General features: G+C 48.5%; 1 protein-coding gene and 47 non-coding genes across 50 annotated transcripts in view; all 48 read right to left on the bottom strand.

Moving 5' to 3' along the window:
* The window catches only part of LOC127953344 (zinc finger protein 271-like), an 838,866-nt gene that overhangs the window by 492,126 nt on the left and 321,184 nt on the right, over positions 1-25,556 (bottom strand). The gene's annotated exons all lie outside the window — the stretch shown is intronic.
* Positions 425-506, bottom strand: trnal-aag (transfer RNA leucine (anticodon AAG)). The gene has a single exon. It is a non-coding gene; the product is annotated as a tRNA-Leu (tRNA).
* Positions 901-982, bottom strand: trnal-uag (transfer RNA leucine (anticodon UAG)). Its single transcript has one exon. It is a non-coding gene; the product is annotated as a tRNA-Leu (tRNA).
* On the bottom strand, positions 1,406-1,487 carry trnal-aag (transfer RNA leucine (anticodon AAG)). The gene has a single exon. It is a non-coding gene; the product is annotated as a tRNA-Leu (tRNA).
* trnal-uag (transfer RNA leucine (anticodon UAG)) lies at positions 1,864-1,945 on the bottom strand. Its single transcript has one exon. It is a non-coding gene; the product is annotated as a tRNA-Leu (tRNA).
* trnal-aag (transfer RNA leucine (anticodon AAG)) lies at positions 2,433-2,514 on the bottom strand. The gene has a single exon. It is a non-coding gene; the product is annotated as a tRNA-Leu (tRNA).
* On the bottom strand, positions 2,909-2,990 carry trnal-uag (transfer RNA leucine (anticodon UAG)). The gene has a single exon. It is a non-coding gene; the product is annotated as a tRNA-Leu (tRNA).
* trnal-aag (transfer RNA leucine (anticodon AAG)) lies at positions 3,414-3,495 on the bottom strand. The gene has a single exon. It is a non-coding gene; the product is annotated as a tRNA-Leu (tRNA).
* trnal-uag (transfer RNA leucine (anticodon UAG)) lies at positions 3,890-3,971 on the bottom strand. The gene has a single exon. It is a non-coding gene; the product is annotated as a tRNA-Leu (tRNA).
* Positions 4,395-4,476, bottom strand: trnal-aag (transfer RNA leucine (anticodon AAG)). The gene has a single exon. It is a non-coding gene; the product is annotated as a tRNA-Leu (tRNA).
* trnal-uag (transfer RNA leucine (anticodon UAG)) lies at positions 4,871-4,952 on the bottom strand. Its single transcript has one exon. It is a non-coding gene; the product is annotated as a tRNA-Leu (tRNA).
* On the bottom strand, positions 5,943-6,024 carry trnal-aag (transfer RNA leucine (anticodon AAG)). The gene has a single exon. It is a non-coding gene; the product is annotated as a tRNA-Leu (tRNA).
* Positions 6,381-6,462, bottom strand: trnal-uag (transfer RNA leucine (anticodon UAG)). The gene has a single exon. It is a non-coding gene; the product is annotated as a tRNA-Leu (tRNA).
* Positions 6,950-7,031, bottom strand: trnal-aag (transfer RNA leucine (anticodon AAG)). Its single transcript has one exon. It is a non-coding gene; the product is annotated as a tRNA-Leu (tRNA).
* Positions 7,426-7,507, bottom strand: trnal-uag (transfer RNA leucine (anticodon UAG)). The gene has a single exon. It is a non-coding gene; the product is annotated as a tRNA-Leu (tRNA).
* Positions 7,995-8,076, bottom strand: trnal-aag (transfer RNA leucine (anticodon AAG)). The gene has a single exon. It is a non-coding gene; the product is annotated as a tRNA-Leu (tRNA).
* trnal-uag (transfer RNA leucine (anticodon UAG)) lies at positions 8,471-8,552 on the bottom strand. Its single transcript has one exon. It is a non-coding gene; the product is annotated as a tRNA-Leu (tRNA).
* On the bottom strand, positions 9,040-9,121 carry trnal-aag (transfer RNA leucine (anticodon AAG)). The gene has a single exon. It is a non-coding gene; the product is annotated as a tRNA-Leu (tRNA).
* trnal-uag (transfer RNA leucine (anticodon UAG)) lies at positions 9,516-9,597 on the bottom strand. Its single transcript has one exon. It is a non-coding gene; the product is annotated as a tRNA-Leu (tRNA).
* Positions 10,021-10,102, bottom strand: trnal-aag (transfer RNA leucine (anticodon AAG)). The gene has a single exon. It is a non-coding gene; the product is annotated as a tRNA-Leu (tRNA).
* Positions 10,479-10,560, bottom strand: trnal-uag (transfer RNA leucine (anticodon UAG)). Its single transcript has one exon. It is a non-coding gene; the product is annotated as a tRNA-Leu (tRNA).
* On the bottom strand, positions 11,048-11,129 carry trnal-aag (transfer RNA leucine (anticodon AAG)). Its single transcript has one exon. It is a non-coding gene; the product is annotated as a tRNA-Leu (tRNA).
* Positions 11,524-11,605, bottom strand: trnal-uag (transfer RNA leucine (anticodon UAG)). The gene has a single exon. It is a non-coding gene; the product is annotated as a tRNA-Leu (tRNA).
* trnal-aag (transfer RNA leucine (anticodon AAG)) lies at positions 12,029-12,110 on the bottom strand. Its single transcript has one exon. It is a non-coding gene; the product is annotated as a tRNA-Leu (tRNA).
* trnal-uag (transfer RNA leucine (anticodon UAG)) lies at positions 12,505-12,586 on the bottom strand. Its single transcript has one exon. It is a non-coding gene; the product is annotated as a tRNA-Leu (tRNA).
* On the bottom strand, positions 13,010-13,091 carry trnal-aag (transfer RNA leucine (anticodon AAG)). The gene has a single exon. It is a non-coding gene; the product is annotated as a tRNA-Leu (tRNA).
* trnal-uag (transfer RNA leucine (anticodon UAG)) lies at positions 13,486-13,567 on the bottom strand. The gene has a single exon. It is a non-coding gene; the product is annotated as a tRNA-Leu (tRNA).
* Positions 14,055-14,136, bottom strand: trnal-aag (transfer RNA leucine (anticodon AAG)). Its single transcript has one exon. It is a non-coding gene; the product is annotated as a tRNA-Leu (tRNA).
* On the bottom strand, positions 14,531-14,612 carry trnal-uag (transfer RNA leucine (anticodon UAG)). Its single transcript has one exon. It is a non-coding gene; the product is annotated as a tRNA-Leu (tRNA).
* trnal-aag (transfer RNA leucine (anticodon AAG)) lies at positions 15,100-15,181 on the bottom strand. The gene has a single exon. It is a non-coding gene; the product is annotated as a tRNA-Leu (tRNA).
* trnal-uag (transfer RNA leucine (anticodon UAG)) lies at positions 15,576-15,657 on the bottom strand. Its single transcript has one exon. It is a non-coding gene; the product is annotated as a tRNA-Leu (tRNA).
* Positions 16,081-16,162, bottom strand: trnal-aag (transfer RNA leucine (anticodon AAG)). Its single transcript has one exon. It is a non-coding gene; the product is annotated as a tRNA-Leu (tRNA).
* On the bottom strand, positions 16,539-16,620 carry trnal-uag (transfer RNA leucine (anticodon UAG)). Its single transcript has one exon. It is a non-coding gene; the product is annotated as a tRNA-Leu (tRNA).
* Positions 17,108-17,189, bottom strand: trnal-aag (transfer RNA leucine (anticodon AAG)). Its single transcript has one exon. It is a non-coding gene; the product is annotated as a tRNA-Leu (tRNA).
* Positions 17,566-17,647, bottom strand: trnal-uag (transfer RNA leucine (anticodon UAG)). Its single transcript has one exon. It is a non-coding gene; the product is annotated as a tRNA-Leu (tRNA).
* Positions 18,135-18,216, bottom strand: trnal-aag (transfer RNA leucine (anticodon AAG)). Its single transcript has one exon. It is a non-coding gene; the product is annotated as a tRNA-Leu (tRNA).
* Positions 18,611-18,692, bottom strand: trnal-uag (transfer RNA leucine (anticodon UAG)). Its single transcript has one exon. It is a non-coding gene; the product is annotated as a tRNA-Leu (tRNA).
* On the bottom strand, positions 19,116-19,197 carry trnal-aag (transfer RNA leucine (anticodon AAG)). The gene has a single exon. It is a non-coding gene; the product is annotated as a tRNA-Leu (tRNA).
* trnal-uag (transfer RNA leucine (anticodon UAG)) lies at positions 19,574-19,655 on the bottom strand. Its single transcript has one exon. It is a non-coding gene; the product is annotated as a tRNA-Leu (tRNA).
* trnal-aag (transfer RNA leucine (anticodon AAG)) lies at positions 20,143-20,224 on the bottom strand. Its single transcript has one exon. It is a non-coding gene; the product is annotated as a tRNA-Leu (tRNA).
* On the bottom strand, positions 20,601-20,682 carry trnal-uag (transfer RNA leucine (anticodon UAG)). Its single transcript has one exon. It is a non-coding gene; the product is annotated as a tRNA-Leu (tRNA).
* trnal-aag (transfer RNA leucine (anticodon AAG)) lies at positions 21,170-21,251 on the bottom strand. The gene has a single exon. It is a non-coding gene; the product is annotated as a tRNA-Leu (tRNA).
* On the bottom strand, positions 21,628-21,709 carry trnal-uag (transfer RNA leucine (anticodon UAG)). Its single transcript has one exon. It is a non-coding gene; the product is annotated as a tRNA-Leu (tRNA).
* On the bottom strand, positions 22,197-22,278 carry trnal-aag (transfer RNA leucine (anticodon AAG)). The gene has a single exon. It is a non-coding gene; the product is annotated as a tRNA-Leu (tRNA).
* Positions 22,655-22,736, bottom strand: trnal-uag (transfer RNA leucine (anticodon UAG)). Its single transcript has one exon. It is a non-coding gene; the product is annotated as a tRNA-Leu (tRNA).
* trnal-aag (transfer RNA leucine (anticodon AAG)) lies at positions 23,224-23,305 on the bottom strand. The gene has a single exon. It is a non-coding gene; the product is annotated as a tRNA-Leu (tRNA).
* trnal-aag (transfer RNA leucine (anticodon AAG)) lies at positions 24,588-24,669 on the bottom strand. Its single transcript has one exon. It is a non-coding gene; the product is annotated as a tRNA-Leu (tRNA).
* On the bottom strand, positions 25,046-25,127 carry trnal-uag (transfer RNA leucine (anticodon UAG)). The gene has a single exon. It is a non-coding gene; the product is annotated as a tRNA-Leu (tRNA).

The following is a 25,556-nucleotide window of genomic DNA, read 5'->3' as shown; positions in this document are numbered from 1 at the left end:
ACCACACTAAGCCCTTTTCAATGAGTAAAACTGGCTGTTTCCATCCTTTTGCCTACTTATTGCTTTCCACTGTTATTTTTTTCAATGAGTAAAACTGGCTGTTTCCATCCTTTTGCCTACTTATTGCTTTCCACTGTTATTTTTTTCAATGAGTAAAACTGGCTGTTTCCATCCTTTTGCCTACTTATTGCTTTCCACTGTTATTTTATTCAAGCGATTTTTCCTGTTTTGAAGTAACTTCACTGTGATTGTAAACTATTGACGTCCCTGCTTCAACACGGTGCATCTGTAAGGAAGGAGCAGAGGCCGTGACAGGCTTTCAGCACCGACTTGGCTGAATTGCAAGGAATGTAAAAGCGGCTGAATTTGGACGTTCACGCAGCATCACTTTGAGCAGCCACAGCAGTCTTCCAAAAGCATCTACTGGCAGCGGTGGGATTCGAACCCACGCCCCCGAAGAGACTGGAGCCTTAATCCAGCGCCTTGGACCGCTCGGCCACGCTACCCTGCACTCCTGCGCTCTCCGGCTCGCTAAGACCGGTGGAAAGGCCTCCCTGATGCTGACTAGGGCGAAAAGCTGCATTCTAATCCTGTTTTTCGTAAAACAAACCTGATCCCTAGCAGGTTAGGGCTTGCGGCAATGTTGCTGTCACAGCAAGTCTGAGGCGAATTCTGAAGAACAGATCAACACAGGATTGACTAAAATCGTCAGCAATGAAACTTTCGGTAGTCACTTAACCACAGAGGAGAACAGTGCCCCGGGAGCAGGACTCAGTCTGACTGCTTTAGCAGAAAGGAGATAGGCTGAGCACCTGGCCGCTGAAAGGCAAAGTGTACTCTCACCACGATTTCAGAACCTTCATCGAGTACACACAGGGCCTCTGTAATTAAAACCACAGCTGGCAGCGGTGGGATTCGAACCCACGCCCCCAGAGAGACTGGAGCCTAAATCCAGCGCCTTAGACCACTCGGCCACGCTACCAGGTTGATAGTTTCTTTCCATTCCTTTTTCCACCTTCCACCTTCCGGAAATAGAGGCAACGCTACCACACTAAGCCCTTTTCAATGAGTAAAACTGGCTGTTTCCATCCTTTTGCCTACTTATTGCTTTCCACTGTTATTTTTTTCAATGAGTAAAACTGGCTGTTTCCATCCTTTTGCCTACTTATTGCTTTCCACTGTTATTTTATTCAAGCGATTTTTCCTGTTTTGAAGTAACTTCACTGTGATTGTAAACTATTGACGTCCCTGCTTCAACACGGTGCATCTGTAAGGAAGGAGCAGAGGCCGTGACAGGCTTTCAGCACCGACTTGGCTGAATTGCAAGGAATGTAAAAGCGGCTGAATTTGGACGTTCACGCAGCATCACTTTGCGCAGCCACAGCAGTCTTCCAAAAGCATCTACTGGCAGCGGTGGGATTCGAACCCACGCCCCCGAAGAGACTGGAGCCTTAATCCAGCGCCTTGGACCGCTCGGCCACGCTACCCTGCACTCCTGCGCTCTCCGGCTCGCTAAGACCGGTGGAAAGGCCTCCCTGATGCTGACTAGGGCGAAAAGCTGCATTCTAATCCTGTTTTTCGTAAAACAAACCTGATCCCTAGCAGGTTAGGGCTTGCGGCAATGTTGCTGTCACAGCAAGTCTGAGGTGAGTTCTGAAGAACAGATCAACACAGTATTGACTAAAATCGTCAGCAATGACTTAACCACAGAGAACAGTGCCCCGGGAGCAGGACTCAGTCTGACTGCTTTAGCAGAAAGGAGATAGGCTGAGCACCTGGCCGCTGAAAGGCAAAGTGTACTCTCACCACGTTTTCAGAACCTTCATCGAGTACACACAGGGCCTCTGTAATTAAAACCACAGCTGGCAGCGGTGGGATTCGAACCCACGCCCCCAGAGAGACTGGAGCCTAAATCCAGCGCCTTAGACCACTCGGCCACGCTACCAGATTGATAGTTTCTTTCCATTCCTTTTTCCGCCTTCCACCTTCCGGAAATAGAGGCAACGCTATCACACTAACCCCTTTTCAATGAGTAAAACTGGCTGTTTCCATCCTTTTGCCTACTTATTGCTTTCCACTGTTATTTTTTTCAATGAGTAAAACTGGCTGTTTCCATCCTTTTGCCTACTTATTGCTTTCCACTGTTATTTTTTTCAATGAGTAAAACTGGCTGTTTCCATCCTTTTGCCTACTTATTGCTTTCCACTGTTATTTTATTCAAGCGATTTTTCCTGTTTTGAAGTAACTTCACTGTGATTGTAAACTATTGACGTCCCTGCTTCAACACGGTGCATCTGTAAGGAAGGAGCAGAGGCCGTGACAGGCTTTCAGCACCGACTTGGCTGAATTGCAAGGAATGTAAAAGCGGCTGAATTTGGACGTTCACGCAGCATCACTTTGAGCAGCCACAGCAGTCTTCCAAAAGCATCTACTGGCAGCGGTGGGATTCGAACCCACGCCCCCGAAGAGACTGGAGCCTTAATCCAGCGCCTTGGACCGCTCGGCCACGCTACCCTGCACTCCTGCGCTCTCCGGCTCGCTAAGACCGGTGGAAAGGCCTCCCTGATGCTGACTAGGGCGAAAAGCTGCATTCTAATCCTGTTTTTCGTAAAACAAACCTGATCCCTAGCAGGTTAGGGCTTGCGGCAATGTTGCTGTCACAGCAAGTCTGAGGCGAATTCTGAAGAACAGATCAACACAGGATTGACTAAAATCGTCAGCAATGAAACTTTCGGTAGTCACTTAACCACAGAGGAGAACAGTGCCCCGGGAGCAGGACTCAGTCTGACTGCTTTAGCAGAAAGGAGATAGGCTGAGCACCTGGCCGCTGAAAGGCAAAGTGTACTCTCACCACGTTTTCAGAACCTTCATCGAGTACACACAGGGCCTCTGTAATTAAAACCACAGCTGGCAGCGGTGGGATTCGAACCCACGCCCCCAGAGAGACTGGAGCCTAAATCCAGCGCCTTAGACCACTCGGCCACGCTACCAGGTTGATAGTTTCTTTCCATTCCTTTTTCCACCTTCCACCTTCCGGAAATAGAGGCAACGCTACCACACTAAGCCCTTTTCAATGAGTAAAACTGGCTGTTTCCATCCTTTTGCCTACTTATTGCTTTCCACTGTTATTTTTTTCAATGAGTAAAACTGGCTGTTTCCATCCTTTTGCCTACTTATTGCTTTCCACTGTTATTTTATTCAAGCGATTTTTCCTGTTTTGAAGTAACTTCACTGTGATTGTAAACTATTGACGTCCCTGCTTCAACACGGTGCATCTGTAAGGAAGGAGCAGAGGCCGTGACAGGCTTTCAGCACCGACTTGGCTGAATTGCAAGGAATGTAAAAGCGGCTGAATTTGGACGTTCACGCAGCATCACTTTGAGCAGCCACAGCAGTCTTCCAAAAGCATCTACTGGCAGCGGTGGGATTCGAACCCACGCCCCCGAAGAGACTGGAGCCTTAATCCAGCGCCTTGGACCGCTCGGCCACGCTACCCTGCACTCCTGCGCTCTCCGGCTCGCTAAGACCGGTGGAAAGGCCTCCCTGATGCTGACTAGGGCGAAAAGCTGCATTCTAATCCTGTTTTTCGTAAAACAAACCTGATCCCTAGCAGGTTAGGGCTTGCGGCAATGTTGCTGTCACAGCAAGTCTGAGGCGAATTCTGAAGAACAGATCAACACAGGATTGACTAAAATCGTCAGCAATGAAACTTTCGGTAGTCACTTAACCACAGAGGAGAACAGTGCCCCGGGAGCAGGACTCAGTCTGACTGCTTTAGCAGAAAGGAGATAGGCTGAGCACCTGGCCGCTGAAAGGCAAAGTGTACTCTCACCACGTTTTCAGAACCTTCATCGAGTACACACAGGGCCTCTGTAATTAAAACCACAGCTGGCAGCGGTGGGATTCGAACCCACGCCCCCAGAGAGACTGGAGCCTAAATCCAGCGCCTTAGACCACTCGGCCACGCTACCAGGTTGATAGTTTCTTTCCATTCCTTTTTCCACCTTCCACCTTCCGGAAATAGAGGCAACGCTACCACACTAAGCCCTTTTCAATGAGTAAAACTGGCTGTTTCCATCCTTTTGCCTACTTATTGCTTTCCACTGTTATTTTTTTCAATGAGTAAAACTGGCTGTTTCCATCCTTTTGCCTACTTATTGCTTTCCACTGTTATTTTATTCAAGCGATTTTTCCTGTTTTGAAGTAACTTCACTGTGATTGTAAACTATTGACGTCCCTGCTTCAACACGGTGCATCTGTAAGGAAGGAGCAGAGGCCGTGACAGGCTTTCAGCACCGACTTGGCTGAATTGCAAGGAATGTAAAAGCGGCTGAATTTGGACGTTCACGCAGCATCACTTTGAGCAGCCACAGCAGTCTTCCAAAAGCATCTACTGGCAGAGGTGGGATTCGAACCCACGCCCCCGAAGAGACTGGAGCCTTAATCCAGCGCCTTGGACCGCTCGGCCACGCTACCCTGCACTCCTGCGCTCTCCGGCTCGCTAAGACCGGTGGAAAGGCCTCCCTGATGCTGACTAGGGCGAAAAGCTGCATTCTAATCCTGTTTTTCGTAAAACAAACCTGTTCCCTAGCAGGTTAGGGCTTGCGGCAATGTTGCTGTCACAGCAAGTCTGAGGCGAATTCTGAAGAACAGATCAACACAGGATTGACTAAAATCGTCAGCAATGAAACTTTCGGTAGTCACTTAACCACAGAGGAGAACAGTGCCCCGGGAGCAGGACTCAGTCTGACTGCTTTAGCAGAAAGGAGATAGGCTGAGCACCTGGCCGCTGAAAGGCAAAGTGTACTCTCACCACGTTTTCAGAACCTTCATCGAGTACACACAGGGCCTCTGTAATTAAAACCACAGCTGGCAGCAGTGGGATTCGAACCCACGCCCCCAGAGAGACTGGAGCCTAAATCCAGTGCCTTAGACCACAAGGCCACGCTACCAGATTGATAGTTTCTTTCCATTCCTTTTTCCGCCTTCCACCTTCCGGAAATAGAGGCAACGCTACCACACTAAGCCCTTTTCAATGAGTAAAACTGGCTGTTTCCATCCTTTTGCCTACTTATTGCTTTCCACTGTTATTTTTTTCAATGAGTAAAACTGGCTGTTTCCATCCTTTTGCCTACTTATTGCTTTCCACTGTTATTTTTTTCAATGAGTAAAACTGGCTGTTTCCATCCTTTTGCCTACTTATTGCTTTCCACTGTTATTTTATTCAAGCGATTTTTCCTGTTTTGAAGTAACTTCACTGTGATTGTAAACTATTGACGTCCTTGCTTCAACACGGTGCATCTGTAAGGAAGGAGCAGAGGCCGTGACAGGCTTTCAGCACCGACTTGGCTGAATTGCAAGGAATGTAAAAGCGGCTGAATTTGGACGTTCACGCAGCATCACTTTGCGCAGCCACAGCAGTCTTCCAAAAGCATCTACTGGCAGCGGTGGGATTCGAACCCACGACCCCGAAGAGACTGGAGCCTTAATCCAGCACCTTGGACCGCTTTCACTTAAAATTTTCACTTAAAATTTTCACTTAAAATTTCCACCTTCCACCTTACGGAAATAGAGGCAACGCTACCACACTAAGCCCTTTTCAATGAGTAAAACTGGCTGTTTCCATCCTTTTGCCTACTTATTGCTTTCCACTGTTATTTTTTTCAATGAGTAAAACTGTCTGTTTCCATCCTTTTGCCTACTTATTGCTTTCCACTGTTATTTTATTCAAGCGATTTTTCCTGTTTTGAAGTAACTTCACTGTGATTGTAAACTATTGACGTCCCTGCTTCAACACGGTGCATCTGTAAGGAAGGAGCAGAGGCCGTGACAGGCTTTCAGCACCGACTTGGCTGAATTGCAAGGAATGTAAAAGCGGCTGAATTTGGACGTTCACGCAGCATCACTTTGCGCAGCCACAGCAGTCTTCCAAAAGCATCTACTGGCAGCGGTGGGATTCGAACCCACGACCCCAAAGAGACTGGAGCCTTAATCCAGCGCCTTGGACCGATCGGCCACGCTACCCTGCACTCCTGCGCTCTCCGGCTCGCTAAGACCGGTGGAAAGGCCTCCCTGATGCTGACTAGGGCGAAAAGCTGCAAAACAAACCTGATCCCTAGCAGGTTAGGGCTTGCGGCAATGTTGTTGTCACAGCAAGTCTGAGGCGAGTTCTGAAGAACAGATCAACACAGTATTGACTAAAATCGTCAGCAATGACTTAACCACAGAGAACAGTGCCCCGGGAGCAGGACTCAGTCTGACTGCTTTAGCAGAAAGGAGATAGGCTGAGCACCTGGCCGCTGAAAGGCAAAGTGTACTCTCACCACGTTTTCAGAAACTTCATCGAGTACACACAGGGCCTCTGTAATTAAAACCACAGCTGGCAGCGGTGGGATTCGAACCCACGCCCCCAGAGAGACTGGAGCCTAAATCCAGCGCCTTAGACCACTCGGCCACGCTACCAGATTGATAGTTTCTTTCCATTCCTTTTTCCGCCTTCCACCTTCCGGAAATAGAGGCAACGCTACCACACTAAGCCCTTTTCAATGAGTAAAACTGGCTGTTTCCATCCTTTTGCCTACTTATTGCTTTCCACTGTTATTTTTTTCAATGAGTAAAACTGGCTGTTTCCATCCTTTTGCCTACTTATTGCTTTCCACTGTTATTTTTTTCAATGAGTAAAACTGGCTGTTTCCATCCTTTTGCCTACTTATTGCTTTCCACTGTTATTTTATTCAAGCGATTTTTCCTGTTTTGAAGTAACTTCACTGTGATTGTAAACTATTGACGTCCCTGCTTCAACACGGTGCATCTGTAAGGAAGGAGCAGAGGCCGTGACAGGCTTTCAGCACCGACTTGGCTGAATTGCAAGGAATGTAAAAGCGGCTGAATTTGGACGTTCACGCAGCATCACTTTGAGCAGCCACAGCAGTCTTCCAAAAGCATCTACTGGCAGCGGTGGGATTCGAACCCACGCCCCCGAAGAGACTGGAGCCTTAATCCAGCGCCTTGGACCGCTCGGCCACGCTACCCTGCACTCCTGCGCTCTCCGGCTCGCTAAGACCGGTGGAAAGGCCTCCCTGATGCTGACTAGGGCGAAAAGCTGCATTCTAATCCTGTTTTTCGTAAAACAAACCTGATCCCTAGCAGGTTAGGGCTTGCGGCAATGTTGCTGTCACAGCAAGTCTGAGGCGAATTCTGAAGAACAGATCAACACAGGATTGACTAAAATCGTCAGCAATGAAACTTTCGGTAGTCACTTAACCACAGAGGAGAACAGTGCCCCGGGAGCAGGACTCAGTCTGACTGCTTTAGCAGAAAGGAGATAGGCTGAGCACCTGGCCGCTGAAAGGCAAAGTGTACTCTCACCACGTTTTCAGAACCTTCATCGAGTACACACAGGGCCTCTGTAATTAAAACCACAGCTGGCAGCGGTGGGATTCGAACCCACGCCCCCAGAGAGACTGGAGCCTAAATCCAGCGCCTTAGACCACTCGGCCACGCTACCAGGTTGATAGTTTCTTTCCATTCCTTTTTCCACCTTCCACCTTCCGGAAATAGAGGCAACGCTACCACACTAAGCCCTTTTCAATGAGTAAAACTGGCTGTTTCCATCCTTTTGCCTACTTATTGCTTTCCACTGTTATTTTTTTCAATGAGTAAAACTGGCTGTTTCCATCCTTTTGCCTACTTATTGCTTTCCACTGTTATTTTTTTCAATGAGTAAAACTGGCTGTTTCCATCCTTTTGCCTACTTATTGCTTTCCACTGTTATTTTATTCAAGCGATTTTTCCTGTTTTGAAGTAACTTCACTGTGATTGTAAACTATTGACGTCCCTGCTTCAACACGGTGCATCTGTAAGGAAGGAGCAGACGCCGTGACAGGCTTTCAGCACCGACTTGGCTGAATTGCAATGAATGTAAAAGCGGCTGAATTTGGACGTTCACGCAGCATCACTTTGCGCAGCCACAGCAGTCTTCCAAAAGCATCTACTGGCAGCGGTGGGATTCGAACCCACGCCCCCGAAGAGACTGGAGCCTTAATCCAGCGCCTTGGACCGCTCGGCCACGCTACCCTGCACTCCTGCGCTCTCCGGCTCTCTAAGACCGGTGGAAAGGCCTCCCTGATGCTGACTAGGGCGAAAAGCTGCATTCTAATCCTGTTTTTCGTAAAACAAACCAGATCCCTAGCAGGTTAGGGCTTGCGGCAATGTTGCTGTCACAGCAAGTCTGAGGCGAATTCTGAAGAACAGATCAACACAGGATTGACTAAAATCGTCAGCAATGAAACTTTCGGTAGTCACTTAACCACAGAGGAGAACAGTGCCCCGGGAGCAGGACTCAGTCTGACTGCTTTAGCAGAAAGGAGATAGGCTGAGCACCTGGCCGCTGAAAGGCAAAGTGTACTCTCACCACGTTTTCAGAACCTTCATCGAGTACACACAGGGCCTCTGTAATTAAAACCACAGCTGGCAGCGGTGGGATTCGAACCCACGCCCCCAGAGAGACTGGAGCCTAAATCCAGCGCCTTAGACCACTCGGCCACGCTACCAGGTTGATAGTTTCTTTCCATTCCTTTGTCCACCTTCCACCTTCCGGAAATAGAGGCAACGCTACCACACTAAGCCCTTTTCAATGAGTAAAACTGGCTGTTTCCATCCTTTTGCCTACTTATTGCTTTCCACTGTTATTTTTTTCAATGAGTAAAACTGGCTGTTTCCATCCTTTTGCCTACTTATTGCTTTCCACTGTTATTTTTTTCAATGAGTAAAACTGGCTGTTTCCATCCTTTTGCCTACTTATTGCTTTCCACTGTTATTTTATTCAAGCGATTTTTCCTGTTTTGAAGTAACTTCACTGTGATTGTAAACTATTGACGTCCCTGCTTCAACACGGTGCATCTGTAAGGAAGGAGCAGAGGCCGTGACAGGCTTTCAGCACCGACTTGGCTGAATTGCAAGGAATGTAAAAGCGGCTGAATTTGGACGTTCACGCAGCATCACTTTGAGCAGCCACAGCAGTCTTCCAAAAGCATCTACTGGCAGCGGTGGGATTCGAACCCACGCCCCCGAAGAGACTGGAGCCTTAATCCAGCGCCTTGGACCGCTCGGCCACGCTACCCTGCACTCCTGCGCTCTCCGGCTCGCTAAGACCGGTGGAAAGGCCTCCCTGATGCTGACTAGGGCGAAAAGCTGCATTCTAATCCTGTTTTTCGTAAAACAAACCTGATCCCTAGCAGGTTAGGGCTTGCGGCAATGTTGCTGTCACAGCAAGTCTGAGGCGAATTCTGAAGAACAGATCAACACAGGATTGACTAAAATCGTCAGCAATGAAACTTTCGGTAGTCACTTAACCACAGAGGAGAACAGTGCCCCGGGAGCAGGACTCAGTCTGACTGCTTTAGCAGAAAGGAGATAGGCTGAGCACCTGGCCGCTGAAAGGCAAAGTGTACTCTCACCACGATTTCAGAACCTTCATCGAGTACACACAGGGCCTCTGTAATTAAAACCACAGCTGGCAGCGGTGGGATTCGAACCCACGCCCCCAGAGAGACTGGAGCCTAAATCCAGCGCCTTAGACCACTCGGCCACGCTACCAGGTTGATAGTTTCTTTCCATTCCTTTTTCCACCTTCCACCTTCCGGAAATAGAGGCAACGCTACCACACTAAGCCCTTTTCAATGAGTAAAACTGGCTGTTTCCATCCTTTTGCCTACTTATTGCTTTCCACTGTTATTTTTTTCAATGAGTAAAACTGGCTGTTTCCATCCTTTTGCCTACTTATTGCTTTCCACTGTTATTTTATTCAAGCGATTTTTCCTGTTTTGAAGTAACTTCACTGTGATTGTAAACTATTGACGTCCCTGCTTCAACACGGTGCATCTGTAAGGAAGGAGCAGAGGCCGTGACAGGCTTTCAGCACCGACTTGGCTGAATTGCAAGGAATGTAAAAGCGGCTGAATTTGGACGTTCACGCAGCATCACTTTGCGCAGCCACAGCAGTCTTCCAAAAGCATCTACTGGCAGCGGTGGGATTCGAACCCACGCCCCCGAAGAGACTGGAGCCTTAATCCAGCGCCTTGGACCGCTCGGCCACGCTACCCTGCACTCCTGCGCTCTCCGGCTCGCTAAGACCGGTGGAAAGGCCTCCCTGATGCTGACTAGGGCGAAAAGCTGCATTCTAATCCTGTTTTTCGTAAAACAAACCTGATCCCTAGCAGGTTAGGGCTTGCGGCAATGTTGCTGTCACAGCAAGTCTGAGGTGAGTTCTGAAGAACAGATCAACACAGTATTGACTAAAATCGTCAGCAATGACTTAACCACAGAGAACAGTGCCCCGGGAGCAGGACTCAGTCTGACTGCTTTAGCAGAAAGGAGATAGGCTGAGCACCTGGCCGCTGAAAGGCAAAGTGTACTCTCACCACGTTTTCAGAACCTTCATCGAGTACACACAGGGCCTCTGTAATTAAAACCACAGCTGGCAGCGGTGGGATTCGAACCCACGCCCCCAGAGAGACTGGAGCCTAAATCCAGCGCCTTAGACCACTCGGCCACGCTACCAGATTGATAGTTTCTTTCCATTCCTTTTTCCGCCTTCCACCTTCCGGAAATAGAGGCAACGCTATCACACTAACCCCTTTTCAATGAGTAAAACTGGCTGTTTCCATCCTTTTGCCTACTTATTGCTTTCCACTGTTATTTTTTTCAATGAGTAAAACTGGCTGTTTCCATCCTTTTGCCTACTTATTGCTTTCCACTGTTATTTTTTTCAATGAGTAAAACTGGCTGTTTCCATCCTTTTGCCTACTTATTGCTTTCCACTGTTATTTTATTCAAGCGATTTTTCCTGTTTTGAAGTAACTTCACTGTGATTGTAAACTATTGACGTCCCTGCTTCAACACGGTGCATCTGTAAGGAAGGAGCAGAGGCCGTGACAGGCTTTCAGCACCGACTTGGCTGAATTGCAAGGAATGTAAAAGCGGCTGAATTTGGACGTTCACGCAGCATCACTTTGAGCAGCCACAGCAGTCTTCCAAAAGCATCTACTGGCAGCGGTGGGATTCGAACCCACGCCCCCGAAGAGACTGGAGCCTTAATCCAGCGCCTTGGACCGCTCGGCCACGCTACCCTGCACTCCTGCGCTCTCCGGCTCGCTAAGACCGGTGGAAAGGCCTCCCTGATGCTGACTAGGGCGAAAAGCTGCATTCTAATCCTGTTTTTCGTAAAACAAACCTGATCCCTAGCAGGTTAGGGCTTGCGGCAATGTTGCTGTCACAGCAAGTCTGAGGCGAATTCTGAAGAACAGATCAACACAGGATTGACTAAAATCGTCAGCAATGAAACTTTCGGTAGTCACTTAACCACAGAGGAGAACAGTGCCCCGGGAGCAGGACTCAGTCTGACTGCTTTAGCAGAAAGGAGATAGGCTGAGCACCTGGCCGCTGAAAGGCAAAGTGTACTCTCACCACGTTTTCAGAACCTTCATCGAGTACACACAGGGCCTCTGTAATTAAAACCACAGCTGGCAGCGGTGGGATTCGAACCCACGCCCCCAGAGAGACTGGAGCCTAAATCCAGCGCCTTAGACCACTCGGCCACGCTACCAGGTTGATAGTTTCTTTCCATTCCTTTTTCCACCTTCCACCTTCCGGAAATAGAGGCAACGCTACCACACTAAGCCCTTTTCAATGAGTAAAACTGGCTGTTTCCATCCTTTTGCCTACTTATTGCTTTCCACTGTTATTTTTTTCAATGAGTAAAACTGGCTGTTTCCATCCTTTTGCCTACTTATTGCTTTCCACTGTTATTTTATTCAAGCGATTTTTCCTGTTTTGAAGTAACTTCACTGTGATTGTAAACTATTGACGTCCCTGCTTCAACACGGTGCATCTGTAAGGAAGGAGCAGAGGCCGTGACAGGCTTTCAGCACCGACTTGGCTGAATTGCAAGGAATGTAAAAGCGGCTGAATTTGGACGTTCACGCAGCATCACTTTGAGCAGCCACAGCAGTCTTCCAAAAGCATCTACTGGCAGCGGTGGGATTCGAACCCACGCCCCCGAAGAGACTGGAGCCTTAATCCAGCGCCTTGGACCGCTCGGCCACGCTACCCTGCACTCCTGCGCTCTCCGGCTCGCTAAGACCGGTGGAAAGGCCTCCCTGATGCTGACTAGGGCGAAAAGCTGCATTCTAATCCTGTTTTTCGTAAAACAAACCTGATCCCTAGCAGGTTAGGGCTTGCGGCAATGTTGCTGTCACAGCAAGTCTGAGGCGAATTCTGAAGAACAGATCAACACAGGATTGACTAAAATCGTCAGCAATGAAACTTTCGGTAGTCACTTAACCACAGAGGAGAACAGTGCCCCGGGAGCAGGACTCAGTCTGACTGCTTTAGCAGAAAGGAGATAGGCTGAGCACCTGGCCGCTGAAAGGCAAAGTGTACTCTCACCACGTTTTCAGAACCTTCATCGAGTACACACAGGGCCTCTGTAATTAAAACCACAGCTGGCAGCGGTGGGATTCGAACCCACGCCCCCAGAGAGACTGGAGCCTAAATCCAGCGCCTTAGACCACTCGGCCACGCTACCAGGTTGATAGTTTCTTTCCATTCCTTTTTCCACCTTCCACCTTCCGGAAATAGAGGCAACGCTACCACACTAAGCCCTTTTCAATGAGTAAAACTGGCTGTTTCCATCCTTTTGCCTACTTATTGCTTTCCACTGTTATTTTTTTCAATGAGTAAAACTGGCTGTTTCCATCCTTTTGCCTACTTATTGCTTTCCACTGTTATTTTATTCAAGCGATTTTTCCTGTTTTGAAGTAACTTCACTGTGATTGTAAACTATTGACGTCCCTGCTTCAACACGGTGCATCTGTAAGGAAGGAGCAGACGCCGTGACAGGCTTTCAGCACCGACTTGGCTGAATTGCAATGAATGTAAAAGCGGCTGAATTTGGACGTTCACGCAGCATCACTTTGCGCAGCCACAGCAGTCTTCCAAAAGCATCTACTGGCAGCGGTGGGATTCGAACCCACGCCCCCGAAGAGACTGGAGCCTTAATCCAGCGCCTTGGACCGCTCGGCCACGCTACCCTGCACTCCTGCGCTCTCCGGCTCTCTAAGACCGGTGGAAAGGCCTCCCTGATGCTGACTAGGGCGAAAAGCTGCATTCTAATCCTGTTTTTCGTAAAACAAACCAGATCCCTAGCAGGTTAGGGCTTGCGGCAATGTTGCTGTCACAGCAAGTCTGAGGCGAATTCTGAAGAACAGATCAACACAGGATTGACTAAAATCGTCAGCAATGAAACTTTCGGTAGTCACTTAACCACAGAGGAGAACAGTGCCCCGGGAGCAGGACTCAGTCTGACTGCTTTAGCAGAAAGGAGATAGGCTGAGCACCTGGCCGCTGAAAGGCAAAGTGTACTCTCACCACGTTTTCAGAACCTTCATCGAGTACACACAGGGCCTCTGTAATTAAAACCACAGCTGGCAGCGGTGGGATTCGAACCCACGCCCCCAGAGAGACTGGAGCCTAAATCCAGCGCCTTAGACCACTCGGCCACGCTACCAGGTTGATAGTTTCTTTCCATTCCTTTGTCCACCTTCCACCTTCCGGAAATAGAGGCAACGCTACCACACTAAGCCCTTTTCAATGAGTAAAACTGGCTGTTTCCATCCTTTTGCCTACTTATTGCTTTCCACTGTTATTTTTTTCAATGAGTAAAACTGGCTGTTTCCATCCTTTTGCCTACTTATTGCTTTCCACTGTTATTTTTTTCAATGAGTAAAACTGGCTGTTTCCATCCTTTTGCCTACTTATTGCTTTCCACTGTTATTTTATTCAAGCGATTTTTCCTGTTTTGAAGTAACTTCACTGTGATTGTAAACTATTGACGTCCCTGCTTCAACACGGTGCATCTGTAAGGAAGGAGCAGAGGCCGTGACAGGCTTTCAGCACCGACTTGGCTGAATTGCAAGGAATGTAAAAGCGGCTGAATTTGGACGTTCAAGCAGCATCACTTTGCGCAGCCACAGCAGTCTTCCAAAAGCATCTACTGGCAGCGGTGGGATTCGAACCCACGCCCCCGAAGAGACTGGAGCCTTAATCCAGCGCCTTGGACCGCTCGGCCACGCTACCCTGCACTCCTGCGCTCTCCGGCTCTCTAAGACCGGTGGAAAGGCCTCCCTGATGCTGACTAGGGCGAAAAGCTGCATTCTAATCCTGTTTTTCGTAAAACAAACCAGATCCCTAGCAGGTTAGGGCTTGCGGCAATGTTGCTGTCACAGCAAGTCTGAGGCGAATTCTGAAGAACAGATCAACACAGGATTGACTAAAATCGTCAGCAATGAAACTTTCGGTAGTCACTTAACCACAGAGGAGAACAGTGCCCCGGGAGCAGGACTCAGTCTGACTGCTTTAGCAGAAAGGAGATAGGCTGAGCACCTGGCCGCTGAAAGGCAAAATGTACTCTCACCACGTTTTCAGAACCTTCATCGAGTACACACAGGGCCTCTGTAATTAAAACCACAGCTGGCAGCGGTGGGATTCGAACCCACGCCCCCAGAGAGACTGGAGCCTAAATCCAGCGCCTTAGACCACTCGGCCACGCTACCAGGTTGATAGTTTCTTTCCATTCCTTTTTCCACCTTCCACCTTCCGGAAATAGAGGCAACGCTACCACACTAAGCCCTTTTCAATGAGTAAAACTGGCTGTTTCCATCCTTTTGCCTACTTATTGCTTTCCACTGTTATTTTTTTCAATGAGTAAAACTGGCTGTTTCCATCCTTTTGCCTACTTATTGCTTTCCACTGTTATTTTTTTCAATGAGTAAAACTGGCTGTTTCCATCCTTTTGCCTACTTATTGCTTTCCACTGTTATTTTATTCAAGCGATTTTTCCTGTTTTGAAGTAACTTCACTGTGATTGTAAACTATTGACGTCCCTGCTTCAACACGGTGCATCTGTAAGGAAGGAGCAGAGGCCGTGACAGGCTTTCAGCACCGACTTGGCTGAATTGCAAGGAATGTAAAAGCGGCTGAATTTGGACGTTCACGCAGCATCACTTTGAGCAGCCACAGCAGTCTTCCAAAAGCATCTACTGGCAGCGGTGGGATTCGAACCCACGCCCCCGAAGAGACTGGAGCCTTAATCCAGCGCCTTGGACCGCTCGGCCACGCTACCCTGCACTCCTGCGCTCTCCGGCTCGCTAAGACCGGTGGAAAGGCCTCCCTGATGCTGACTAGGGCGAAAAGCTGCATTCTAATCCTGTTTTTCGTAAAACAAACCTGATCCCTAGCAGGTTAGGGCTTGCGGCAATGTTGCTGTCACAGCAAGTCTGAGGCGAATTCTGAAGAACAGATCAACACAGGATTGACTAAAATCGTCAGCAATGAAACTTTCGGTAGTCACTTAACCACAGAGGAGAACAGTGCCCCGGGAGCAGGACTCAGTCTGACTGCTTTAGCAGAAAGGAGATAGGCTGAGCACCTGGCCGCTGAAAGGCAAAGTGTACTCTCACCACGTTTTCAGAACCTTCATCGAGTACACACAGGGCCTCTGTAATTAAAACCACAGCTGGCAGCGGTGGGATTCGAACCCACGCCCCCAGAGAGACTGGAGCCTAAATCCAGCGCCTTAGACCACTCGGCCACGCTACCAGGTTGATAGTTTCTTTCCATTCCTTTTTCCACCTTCCACCTTCCGGAAATAGAGGCAACGCTACCACACTAAGCCCTTTTCAATGAGTAAAACTGGCTGTTTCCATCCTTTTGCCTACTTATTGCTTTCCACTGTTATTTTTTTCAATGAGTAAAACTGGCTGTTTCCATCCTTTTGCCTACTTATTGCTTTCCACTGTTATTTTATTCAAGCGATTTTTCCTGTTTTGAAGTAACTTCACTGTGATTGTAAACTATTGACGTCCCTGCTTCAACACGGTGCATCTGTAAGGAAGGAGCAGAGGCCGTGACAGGCTTTCAGCACCGACTTGGCTGAATTGCAAGGAATGTAAAAGCGGCTGAATTTGGAAGTTCACGCAGCATCACTTTGCGCAGCCACAGCAGTCTTCCAAAAGCATCTACTGGCAGCGGTGGGATTCGAACCCACGCCCCCGAAGAGACTGGAGCCTTAATCCAGCGCCTTGGACCGCTCGGCCACGCTACCCTGCACTCCTGCGCTCTCCGGCTCGCTAAGACCGGTGGAAAGGCCTCCCTGATGCTGACTAGGGCGAAAAGCTGCATTCTAATCCTGTTTTTCGTAAAACAAACCTGATCCCTAGCAGGTTAGGGCTTGCGGCAATGTTGTTGTCACAGCAAGTCTGAGGCGAGTTCTGAAGAACAGATCAACACAGTATTGACTAAAATCGTCAGCAATGACTTAACCACAGAGAACAGTGCCCCGGGAGCAGGACTCAGTCTGACTGCTTTAGCAGAAAGGAGATAGGCTGAGCACCTGGCCGCTGAAAGGCAAAGTGTACTCTCACCACGTTTTCAGAAACTTCATCGAGTACACACAGGGCCTCTGTAATTAAAACCACAACTGGCAGCGGTGGGATTCGAACCCACGCCCCCAGAGAGACTGGAGCCTAAATCCAGCGCCTTAGACCACTCGGCCACGCTACCAGATTGATAGTTTCTTTCCATTCCTTTTTCCGCCTTCCACCTTCCGGAAATAGAGGCAACGCTACCACACTAAGCCCTTTTCAATGAGTAAAACTGGCTGTTTCCATCCTTTTGCCTACTTATTGCTTTCCACTGTTATTTTTTTCAATGAGTAAAACTGGCTGTTTCCATCCTTTTGCCTACTTATTGCTTTCCACTGTTATTTTTTTCAATGAGTAAAACTGGCTGTTTCCATCCTTTTGCCTACTTATTGCTTTCCACTGTTATTTTATTCAAGCGATTTTTCCTGTTTTGAAGTAACTTCACTGTGATTGTAAACTATTGACGTCCCTGCTTCAACACGGTGCATCTGTAAGGAAGGAGCAGAGGCCGTGACAGGCTTTCAGCACCGACTTGGCTGAATTGCAAGGAATGTAAAAGCGGCTGAATTTGGACGTTCACGCAGCATCACTTTGCGCAGCCACAGCAGTCTTCCAAAAGCATCTACTGGCAGCGGTGGGATTCGAACCCACGCCCCCGAAGAGACTGGAGCCTTAATCCAGCGCCTTGGACCGCTCGGCCACGCTACCCTGCACTCCTGCGCTCTCCGGCTCGCTAAGACCGGTGGAAAGGCCTCCCTGATGCTGACTAGGGCGAAAAGCTGCATTCTAATCCTGTTTTTCGTAAAACAAACCTGATCCCTAGCAGGTTAGGGCTTGCGGCAATGTTGCTGTCACAGCAAGTCTGAGGTGAGTTCTGAAGAACAGATCAACACAGTATTGACTAAAATCGTCAGCAATGACTTAACCACAGAGAACAGTGCCCCGGGAGCAGGACTCAGTCTGACTGCTTTAGCAGAAAGGAGATAGGCTGAGCACCTGGCCGCTGAAAGGCAAAATGTACTCTCACCACGTTTTCAGAACCTTCATCGAGTACACACAGGGCCTCTGTAATTAAAACCACAGCTGGCAGCGGTGGGATTCGAACCCACGCCCCCAGAGAGACTGGAGCCTAAATCCAGCGCCTTAGACCACTCGGCCACGCTACCAGGTTGATAGTTTCTTTCCATTCCTTTTTCCACCTTCCACCTTCCGGAAATAGAGGCAACGCTACCACACTAAGCCCTTTTCAATGAGTAAAACTGGCTGTTTCCATCCTTTTGCCTACTTATTGCTTTCCACTGTTATTTTTTTCAATGAGTAAAACTGGCTGTTTCCATCCTTTTGCCTACTTATTGCTTTCCACTGTTATTTTTTTCAATGAGTAAAACTGGCTGTTTCCATCCTTTTGCCTACTTATTGCTTTCCACTGTTATTTTATTCAAGCGATTTTTCCTGTTTTGAAGTAACTTCACTGTGATTGTAAACTATTGACGTCCCTGCTTCAACACGGTGCATCTGTAAGGAAGGAGCAGAGGCCGTGACAGGCTTTCAGCACCGACTTGGCTGAATTGCAAGGAATGTAAAAGCGGCTGAATTTGGACGTTCACGCAGCATCACTTTGAGCAGCCACAGCAGTCTTCCAAAAGCATCTACTGGCAGCGGTGGGATTCGAACCCACGCCCCCGAAGAGACTGGAGCCTTAATCCAGCGCCTTGGACCGCTCGGCCACGCTACCCTGCACTCCTGCGCTCTCCGGCTCGCTAAGACCGGTGGAAAGGCCTCCCTGATGCTGACTAGGGCGAAAAGCTGCATTCTAATCCTGTTTTTCGTAAAACAAACCTGATCCCTAGCAGGTTAGGGCTTGCGGCAATGTTGCTGTCACAGCAAGTCTGAGGCGAATTCTGAAGAACAGATCAACACAGGATTGACTAAAATCGTCAGCAATGAAACTTTCGGTAGTCACTTAACCACAGAGGAGAACAGTGCCCCGGGAGCAGGACTCAGTCTGACTGCTTTAGCAGAAAGGAGATAGGCTGAGCACCTGGCCGCTGAAAGGCAAAGTGTACTCTCACCACGTTTTCAGAACCTTCATCGAGTACACACAGGGCCTCTGTAATTAAAACCACAGCTGGCAGCGGTGGGATTCGAACCCACGCCCCCAGAGAGACTGGAGCCTAAATCCAGCGCCTTAGACCACTCGGCCACGCTACCAGGTTGATAGTTTCTTTCCATTCCTTTTTCCACCTTCCACCTTCCGGAAATAGAGGCAACGCTACCACACTAAGCCCTTTTCAATGAGTAAAACTGGCTGTTTCCATCCTTTTGCCTACTTATTGCTTTCCACTGTTATTTTTTTCAATGAGTAAAACTGGCTGTTTCCATCCTTTTGCCTACTTATTGCTTTCCACTGTTATTTTATTCAAGCGATTTTTCCTGTTTTGAAGTAACTTCACTGTGATTGTAAACTATTGACGTCCCTGCTTCAACACGGTGCATCTGTAAGGAAGGAGCAGAGGCCGTGACAGGCTTTCAGCACCGACTTGGCTGAATTGCAAGGAATGTAAAAGCGGCTGAATTTGGAAGTTCACGCAGCATCACTTTGCGCAGCCACAGCAGTCTTCCAAAAGCATCTACTGGCAGCGGTGGGATTCGAACCCACGCCCCCGAAGAGACTGGAGCCTTAATCCAGCGCCTTGGACCGCTCGGCCACGCTACCCTGCACTCTTGCGCTCTCCGGCTCGCTAAGACCGGTGGAAAGGCCTCCCTGATGCTGACTAGGGCGAAAAGCTGCATTCTAATCCTGTTTTTCGTAAAACAAACCTGATCCCTAGCAGGTTAGGGCTTGCGGCAATGTTGTTGTCACAGCAAGTCTGAGGCGAGTTCTGAAGAACAGATCAACACAGTATTGACTAAAATCGTCAGCAATGACTTAACCACAGAGAACAGTGCCCCGGGAGCAGGACTCAGTCTGACTGCTTTAGCAGAAAGGAGATAGGCTGAGCACCTGGCCGCTGAAAGGCAAAGTGTACTCTCACCACGTTTTCAGAAACTTCATCGAGTACACACAGGGCCTCTGTAATTAAAACCACAACTGGCAGCGGTGGGATTCGAACCCACGCCCCCAGAGAGACTGGAGCCTAAATCCAGCGCCTTAGACCACTCGGCCACGCTACCAGATTGATAGTTTCTTTCCATTCCTTTTTCCGCCTTCCACCTTCCGGAAATAGAGGCAACGCTACCACACTAAGCCCTTTTCAATGAGTAAAACTGGCTGTTTCCATCCTTTTGCCTACTTATTGCTTTCCACTGTTATTTTTTTCAATGAGTAAAACTGGCTGTTTCCATCCTTTTGCCTACTTATTGCTTTCCACTGTTATTTTTTTCAATGAGTAAAACTGGCTGTTTCCATCCTTTTGCCTACTTATTGCTTTCCACTGTTATTTTATTCAAGCGATTTTTCCTGTTTTGAAGTAACTTCACTGTGATTGTAAACTATTGACGTCCCTGCTTCAACACGGTGCATCTGTAAGGAAGGAGCAGAGGCCGTGACAGGCTTTCAGCACCGACTTGGCTGAATTGCAAGGAATGTAAAAGCGGCTGAATTTGGACGTTCACGCAGCATCACTTTGCGCAGCCACAGCAGTCTTCCAAAAGCATCTACTGGCAGCGGTGGGATTCGAACCCACGCCCCCGAAGAGACTGGAGCCTTAATCCAGCGCCTTGGACCGCTCGGCCACGCTACCCTGCACTCCTGCGCTCTCCGGCTCGCTAAGACCGGTGGAAAGGCCTCCCTGATGCTGACTAGGGCGAAAAGCTGCATTCTAATCCTGTTTTTCGTAAAACAAACCTGATCCCTAGCAGGTTAGGGCTTGCGGCAATGTTGCTGTCACAGCAAGTCTGAGGTGAGTTCTGAAGAACAGATCAACACAGTATTGACTAAAATCGTCAGCAATGACTTAACCACAGAGAACAGTGCCCCGGGAGCAGGACTCAGTCTGACTGCTTTAGCAGAAAGGAGATAGGCTGAGCACCTGGCCGCTGAAAGGCAAAGTGTACTCTCACCACGTTTTCAGAACCTTCATCGAGTACACACAGGGCCTCTGTAATTAAAACCACAGCTGGCAGCGGTGGGATTCGAACCCACGCCCCCAGAGAGACTGGAGCCTAAATCCAGCGCCTTAGACCACTCGGCCACGCTACCAGATTGATAGTTTCTTTCCATTCCTTTTTGCGCCTTCCACCTTCCGGAAATAGAGGCAACGCTACCACACTAAGCCCTTTTCAATGAGTAAAACTGGCTGTTTCCATCCTTTTGCCTACTTATTGCTTTCCACTGTTATTTTTTTCAATGAGTAAAACTGGCTGTTTCCATCCTTTTGCCTACTTATTGCTTTCCACTGTTATTTTTTTCAATGAGTAAAACTGGCTGTTTCCATCCTTTTGCCTACTTATTGCTTTCCACTGTTATTTTATTCAAGCGATTTTTCCTGTTTTGAAGTAACTTCACTGTGATTGTAAACTATTGACGTCCCTGCTTCAACACGGTGCATCTGTAAGGAAGGAGCAGAGGCCGTGACAGGCTTTCAGCACCGACTTGGCTGAATTGCAAGGAATGTAAAAGCGGCTGAATTTGGAAGTTCACGCAGCATCACTTTGCGCAGCCACAGCAGTCTTCCAAAAGCATCTACTGGCAGCGGTGGGATTCGAACCCACGCCCCCGAAGAGACTGGAGCCTTAATCCAGCGCCTTGGACCGCTCGGCCACGCTACCCTGCACTCCTGCGCTCTCCGGCTCGCTAAGACCGGTGGAAAGGCCTCCCTGATGCTGACTAGGGCGAAAAGCTGCATTCTAATCCTGTTTTTCGTAAAACAAACCTGATCCCTAGCAGGTTAGGGCTTGCGGCAATGTTGTTGTCACAGCAAGTCTGAGGCGAGTTCTGAAGAACAGATCAACACAGTATTGACTAAAATCGTCAGCAATGACTTAACCACAGAGAACAGTGCCCCGGGAGCAGGACTCAGTCTGACTGCTTTAGCAGAAAGGAGATAGGCTGAGCACCTGGCCGCTGAAAGGCAAAGTGTACTCTCACCACGTTTTCAGAAACTTCATCGAGTACACACAGGGCCTCTGTAATTAAAACCACAACTGGCAGCGGTGGGATTCGAACCCACGCCCCCAGAGAGACTGGAGCCTAAATCCAGCGCCTTAGACCACTCGGCCACGCTACCAGATTGATAGTTTCTTTCCATTCCTTTTTCCGCCTTCCACCTTCCGGAAATAGAGGCAACGCTACCACACTAAGCCCTTTTCAATGAGTAAAACTGGCTGTTTCCATCCTTTTGCCTACTTATTGCTTTCCACTGTTATTTTTTTCAATGAGTAAAACTGGCTGTTTCCATCCTTTTGCCTACTTATTGCTTTCCACTGTTATTTTTTTCAATGAGTAAAACTGGCTGTTTCCATCCTTTTGCCTACTTATTGCTTTCCACTGTTATTTTATTCAAGCGATTTTTCCTGTTTTGAAGTAACTTCACTGTGATTGTAAACTATTGACGTCCCTGCTTCAACACGGTGCATCTGTAAGGAAGGAGCAGAGGCCGTGACAGGCTTTCAGCACCGACTTGGCTGAATTGCAAGGAATGTAAAAGCGGCTGAATTTGGACGTTCACGCAGCATCACTTTGCGCAGCCACAGCAGTCTTCCAAAAGCATCTACTGGCAGCGGTGGGATTCGAACCCACGCCCCCGAAGAGACTGGAGCCTTAATCCAGCGCCTTGGACCGCTCGGCCACGCTACCCTGCACTCCTGCGCTCTCCGGCTCGCTAAGACCGGTGGAAAGGCCTCCCTGATGCTGACTAGGGCGAAAAGCTGCATTCTAATCCTGTTTTTCGTAAAACAAACCTGATCCCTAGCAGGTTAGGGCTTGCGGCAATGTTGCTGTCACAGCAAGTCTGAGGTGAGTTCTGAAGAACAGATCAACACAGTATTGACTAAAATCGTCAGCAATGACTTAACCACAGAGAACAGTGCCCCGGGAGCAGGACTCAGTCTGACTGCTTTAGCAGAAAGGAGATAGGCTGAGCACCTGGCCGCTGAAAGGCAAAGTGTACTCTCACCACGTTTTCAGAACCTTCATCGAGTACACACAGGGCCTCTGTAATTAAAACCACAGCTGGCAGCGGTGGGATTCGAACCCACGCCCCCAGAGAGACTGGAGCCTAAATCCAGCGCCTTAGACCACTCGGCCACGCTACCAGATTGATAGTTTCTTTCCATTCCTTTTTGCGCCTTCCACCTTCCGGAAATAGAGGCAACGCTACCACACTAAGCCCTTTTCAATGAGTAAAACTGGCTGTTTCCATCCTTTTGCCTACTTATTGCTTTCCACTGTTATTTTTTTCAATGAGTAAAACTGGCTGTTTCCATCCTTTTGCCTACTTATTGCTTTCCACTGTTATTTTTTTCAATGAGTAAAACTGGCTGTTTCCATCCTTTTGCCTACTTATTGCTTTCCACTGTTATTTTATTCAAGCGATTTTTCCTGTTTTGAAGTAACTTCACTGTGATTGTAAACTATTGACGTCCCTGCTTCAACACGGTGCATCTGTAAGGAAGGAGCAGAGGCCGTGACAGGCTTTCAGCACCGACTTGGCTGAATTGCAAGGAATGTAAAAGCGGCTGAATTTGGACGTTCACGCAGCATCACTTTGAGCAGCCACAGCAGTCTTCCAAAAGCATCTATTGGCAGCGGTGGGATTCGAACCCACGCCCCCGAAGAGACTGGAGCCTTAATCCAGCGCCTTGGACCGCTCGGCCACGCTACCCTGCACTCCTGCGCTCTCCGGCTCGCTAAGACCGGTGGAAAGGCCTCCCTGATGCTGACTAGGGCGAAAAGCTGCATTCTAATCCTGTTTTTCGTAAAACAAACCTGATCCCTAGCAGGTTAGGGCTTGCGGCAATGTTGCTGTCACAGCAAGTCTGAGGCGAATTCTGAAGAACAGATCAACACAGGATTGACTAAAATCGTCAGCAATGAAACTTTCGGTAGTCACTTAACCACAGAGGAGAACAGTGCCCCGGGAGCAGGACTCAGTCTGACTGCTTTAGCAGAAAGGAGATAGGCTGAGCACCTGGCCGCTGAAAGGCAAAGTGTACTCTCACCACGTTTTCAGAACCTTCATCGAGTACACACAGGGCCTCTGTAATTAAAACCACAGCTGGCAGCGGTGGGATTCGAACCCACGCCCCCAGAGAGACTGGAGCCTAAATCCTAAATCCTGTTTCCATCCTTTTGCCTACTTATTGCTTTCCACTGTTATTTTTTTCAATGAGTAAAACTGGCTGTTTCCATCCTTTTGCCTACTTATTGCTTTCCACTGTTATTTTATTCAAGCGATTTTTCCTGTTTTGAAGTAACTTCACTGTGATTGTAAACTATTGACGTCCCTGCTTCAACACGGTGCATCTGTAAGGAAGGAGCAGAGGCCGTGACAGGCTTTCAGCACCGACTTGGCTGAATTGCAAGGAATGTAAAAGCGGCTGAATTTGGACGTTCACGCAGCATCACTTTGCGCAGCCACAGCAGTCTTCCAAAAGCATCTACTGGCAGCGGTGGGATTCGAACCCACGACCCCGAAGAGACTGGAGCCTTAATCCAGCGCCTTGGACCGCTTTCACTTAAAATTTTCACTTAAAATTTTCACTTAAAATTTCCACCTTCCACCTTCCGGAAATAGAGGCAACGCTACCACACTAAGCCCTTTTCAATGAGTAAAACTGGCTGTTTCCATCCTTTTGCCTACTTATTGCTTTCCACTGTTATTTTTTTCAATGAGTAAAACTGGCTGTTTCCATCCTTTTGCCTACTTATTGCTTTCCACTGTTATTTTATTCAAGCGATTTTTCCTGTTTTGAAGTAACTTCACTGTGATTGTAAACTATTGACGTCCCTGCTTCAACACGGTGCATCTGTAAGGAAGGAGCAGAGGCCGTGACAGGCTTTCAGCACCGACTTGGCTGAATTGCAAGGAATGTAAAAGCGGCTGAATTTGGACGTTCACGCAGCATCACTTTGAGCAGCCACAGCAGTCTTCCAAAAGCATCTACTGGCAGCGGTGGGATTCGAACCCACGCCCCCGAAGAGACTGGAGCCTTAATCCAGCGCCTTGGACCGCTCGGCCACGCTACCCTGCACTCCTGCGCTCTCCGGCTCGCTAAGACCGGTGGAAAGGCCTCCCTGATGCTGACTAGGGCGAAAAGCTGCATTCTAATCCTGTTTTTCGTAAAACAAACCTGATCCCTAGCAGGTTAGGGCTTGCGGCAATGTTGCTGTCACAGCAAGTCTGAGGTGAGTTCTGAAGAACAGATCAACACAGTATTGACTAAAATCGTCAGCAATGACTTAACCACAGAGAACAGTGCCCCGGGAGCAGGACTCAGTCTGACTGCTTTAGCAGAAAGGAGATAGGCTGAGCACCTGGCCGCTGAAAGGCAAAGTGTACTCTCACCACGTTTTCAGAACCTTCATCGAGTACACACAGGGCCTCTGTAATTAAAACCACAGCTGGCAGCGGTGGGATTCGAACCCACGCCCCCAGAGAGACTGGAGCCTAAATCCAGCGCCTTAGACCACTCGGCCACGCTACCAGATTGAGAGTTTCTTTCCATTCCTTTTTGCGCCTTCCACCTTCCGGAAATAGAGGCAACGCTACCACACTAAGCCCTTTTCAATGAGTAAAACTGGCTGTTTCCATCCTTTTGCCTACTTATTGCTTTCCACTGTTATTTTTTTCAATGAGTAAAACTGGCTGTTTCCATCCTTTTGCCTACTTATTGCTTTCCACTGTTATTTTTTTCAATGAGTAAAACTGGCTGTTTCCATCCTTTTGCCTACTTATTGCTTTCCACTGTTATTTTATTCAAGCGATTTTTCCTGTTTTGAAGTAACTTCACTGTGATTGTAAACTATTGACGTCCCTGCTTCAACACGGTGCATCTGTAAGGAAGGAGCAGAGGCCGTGACAGGCTTTCAGCACCGACTTGGCTGAATTGCAAGGAATGTAAAAGCGGCTGAAT

The sequence above is a fragment of the Carassius gibelio genome, chromosome B3 (genome assembly GCF_023724105.1).
Source record: "Carassius gibelio isolate Cgi1373 ecotype wild population from Czech Republic chromosome B3, carGib1.2-hapl.c, whole genome shotgun sequence".
In the NCBI taxonomy this organism is placed as follows: Eukaryota; Metazoa; Chordata; class Actinopteri; order Cypriniformes; family Cyprinidae; genus Carassius; species Carassius gibelio.
Note: the sequence above shows the minus strand (reverse complement) of the source record. Positions and strands in the feature narration are given on the sequence as shown.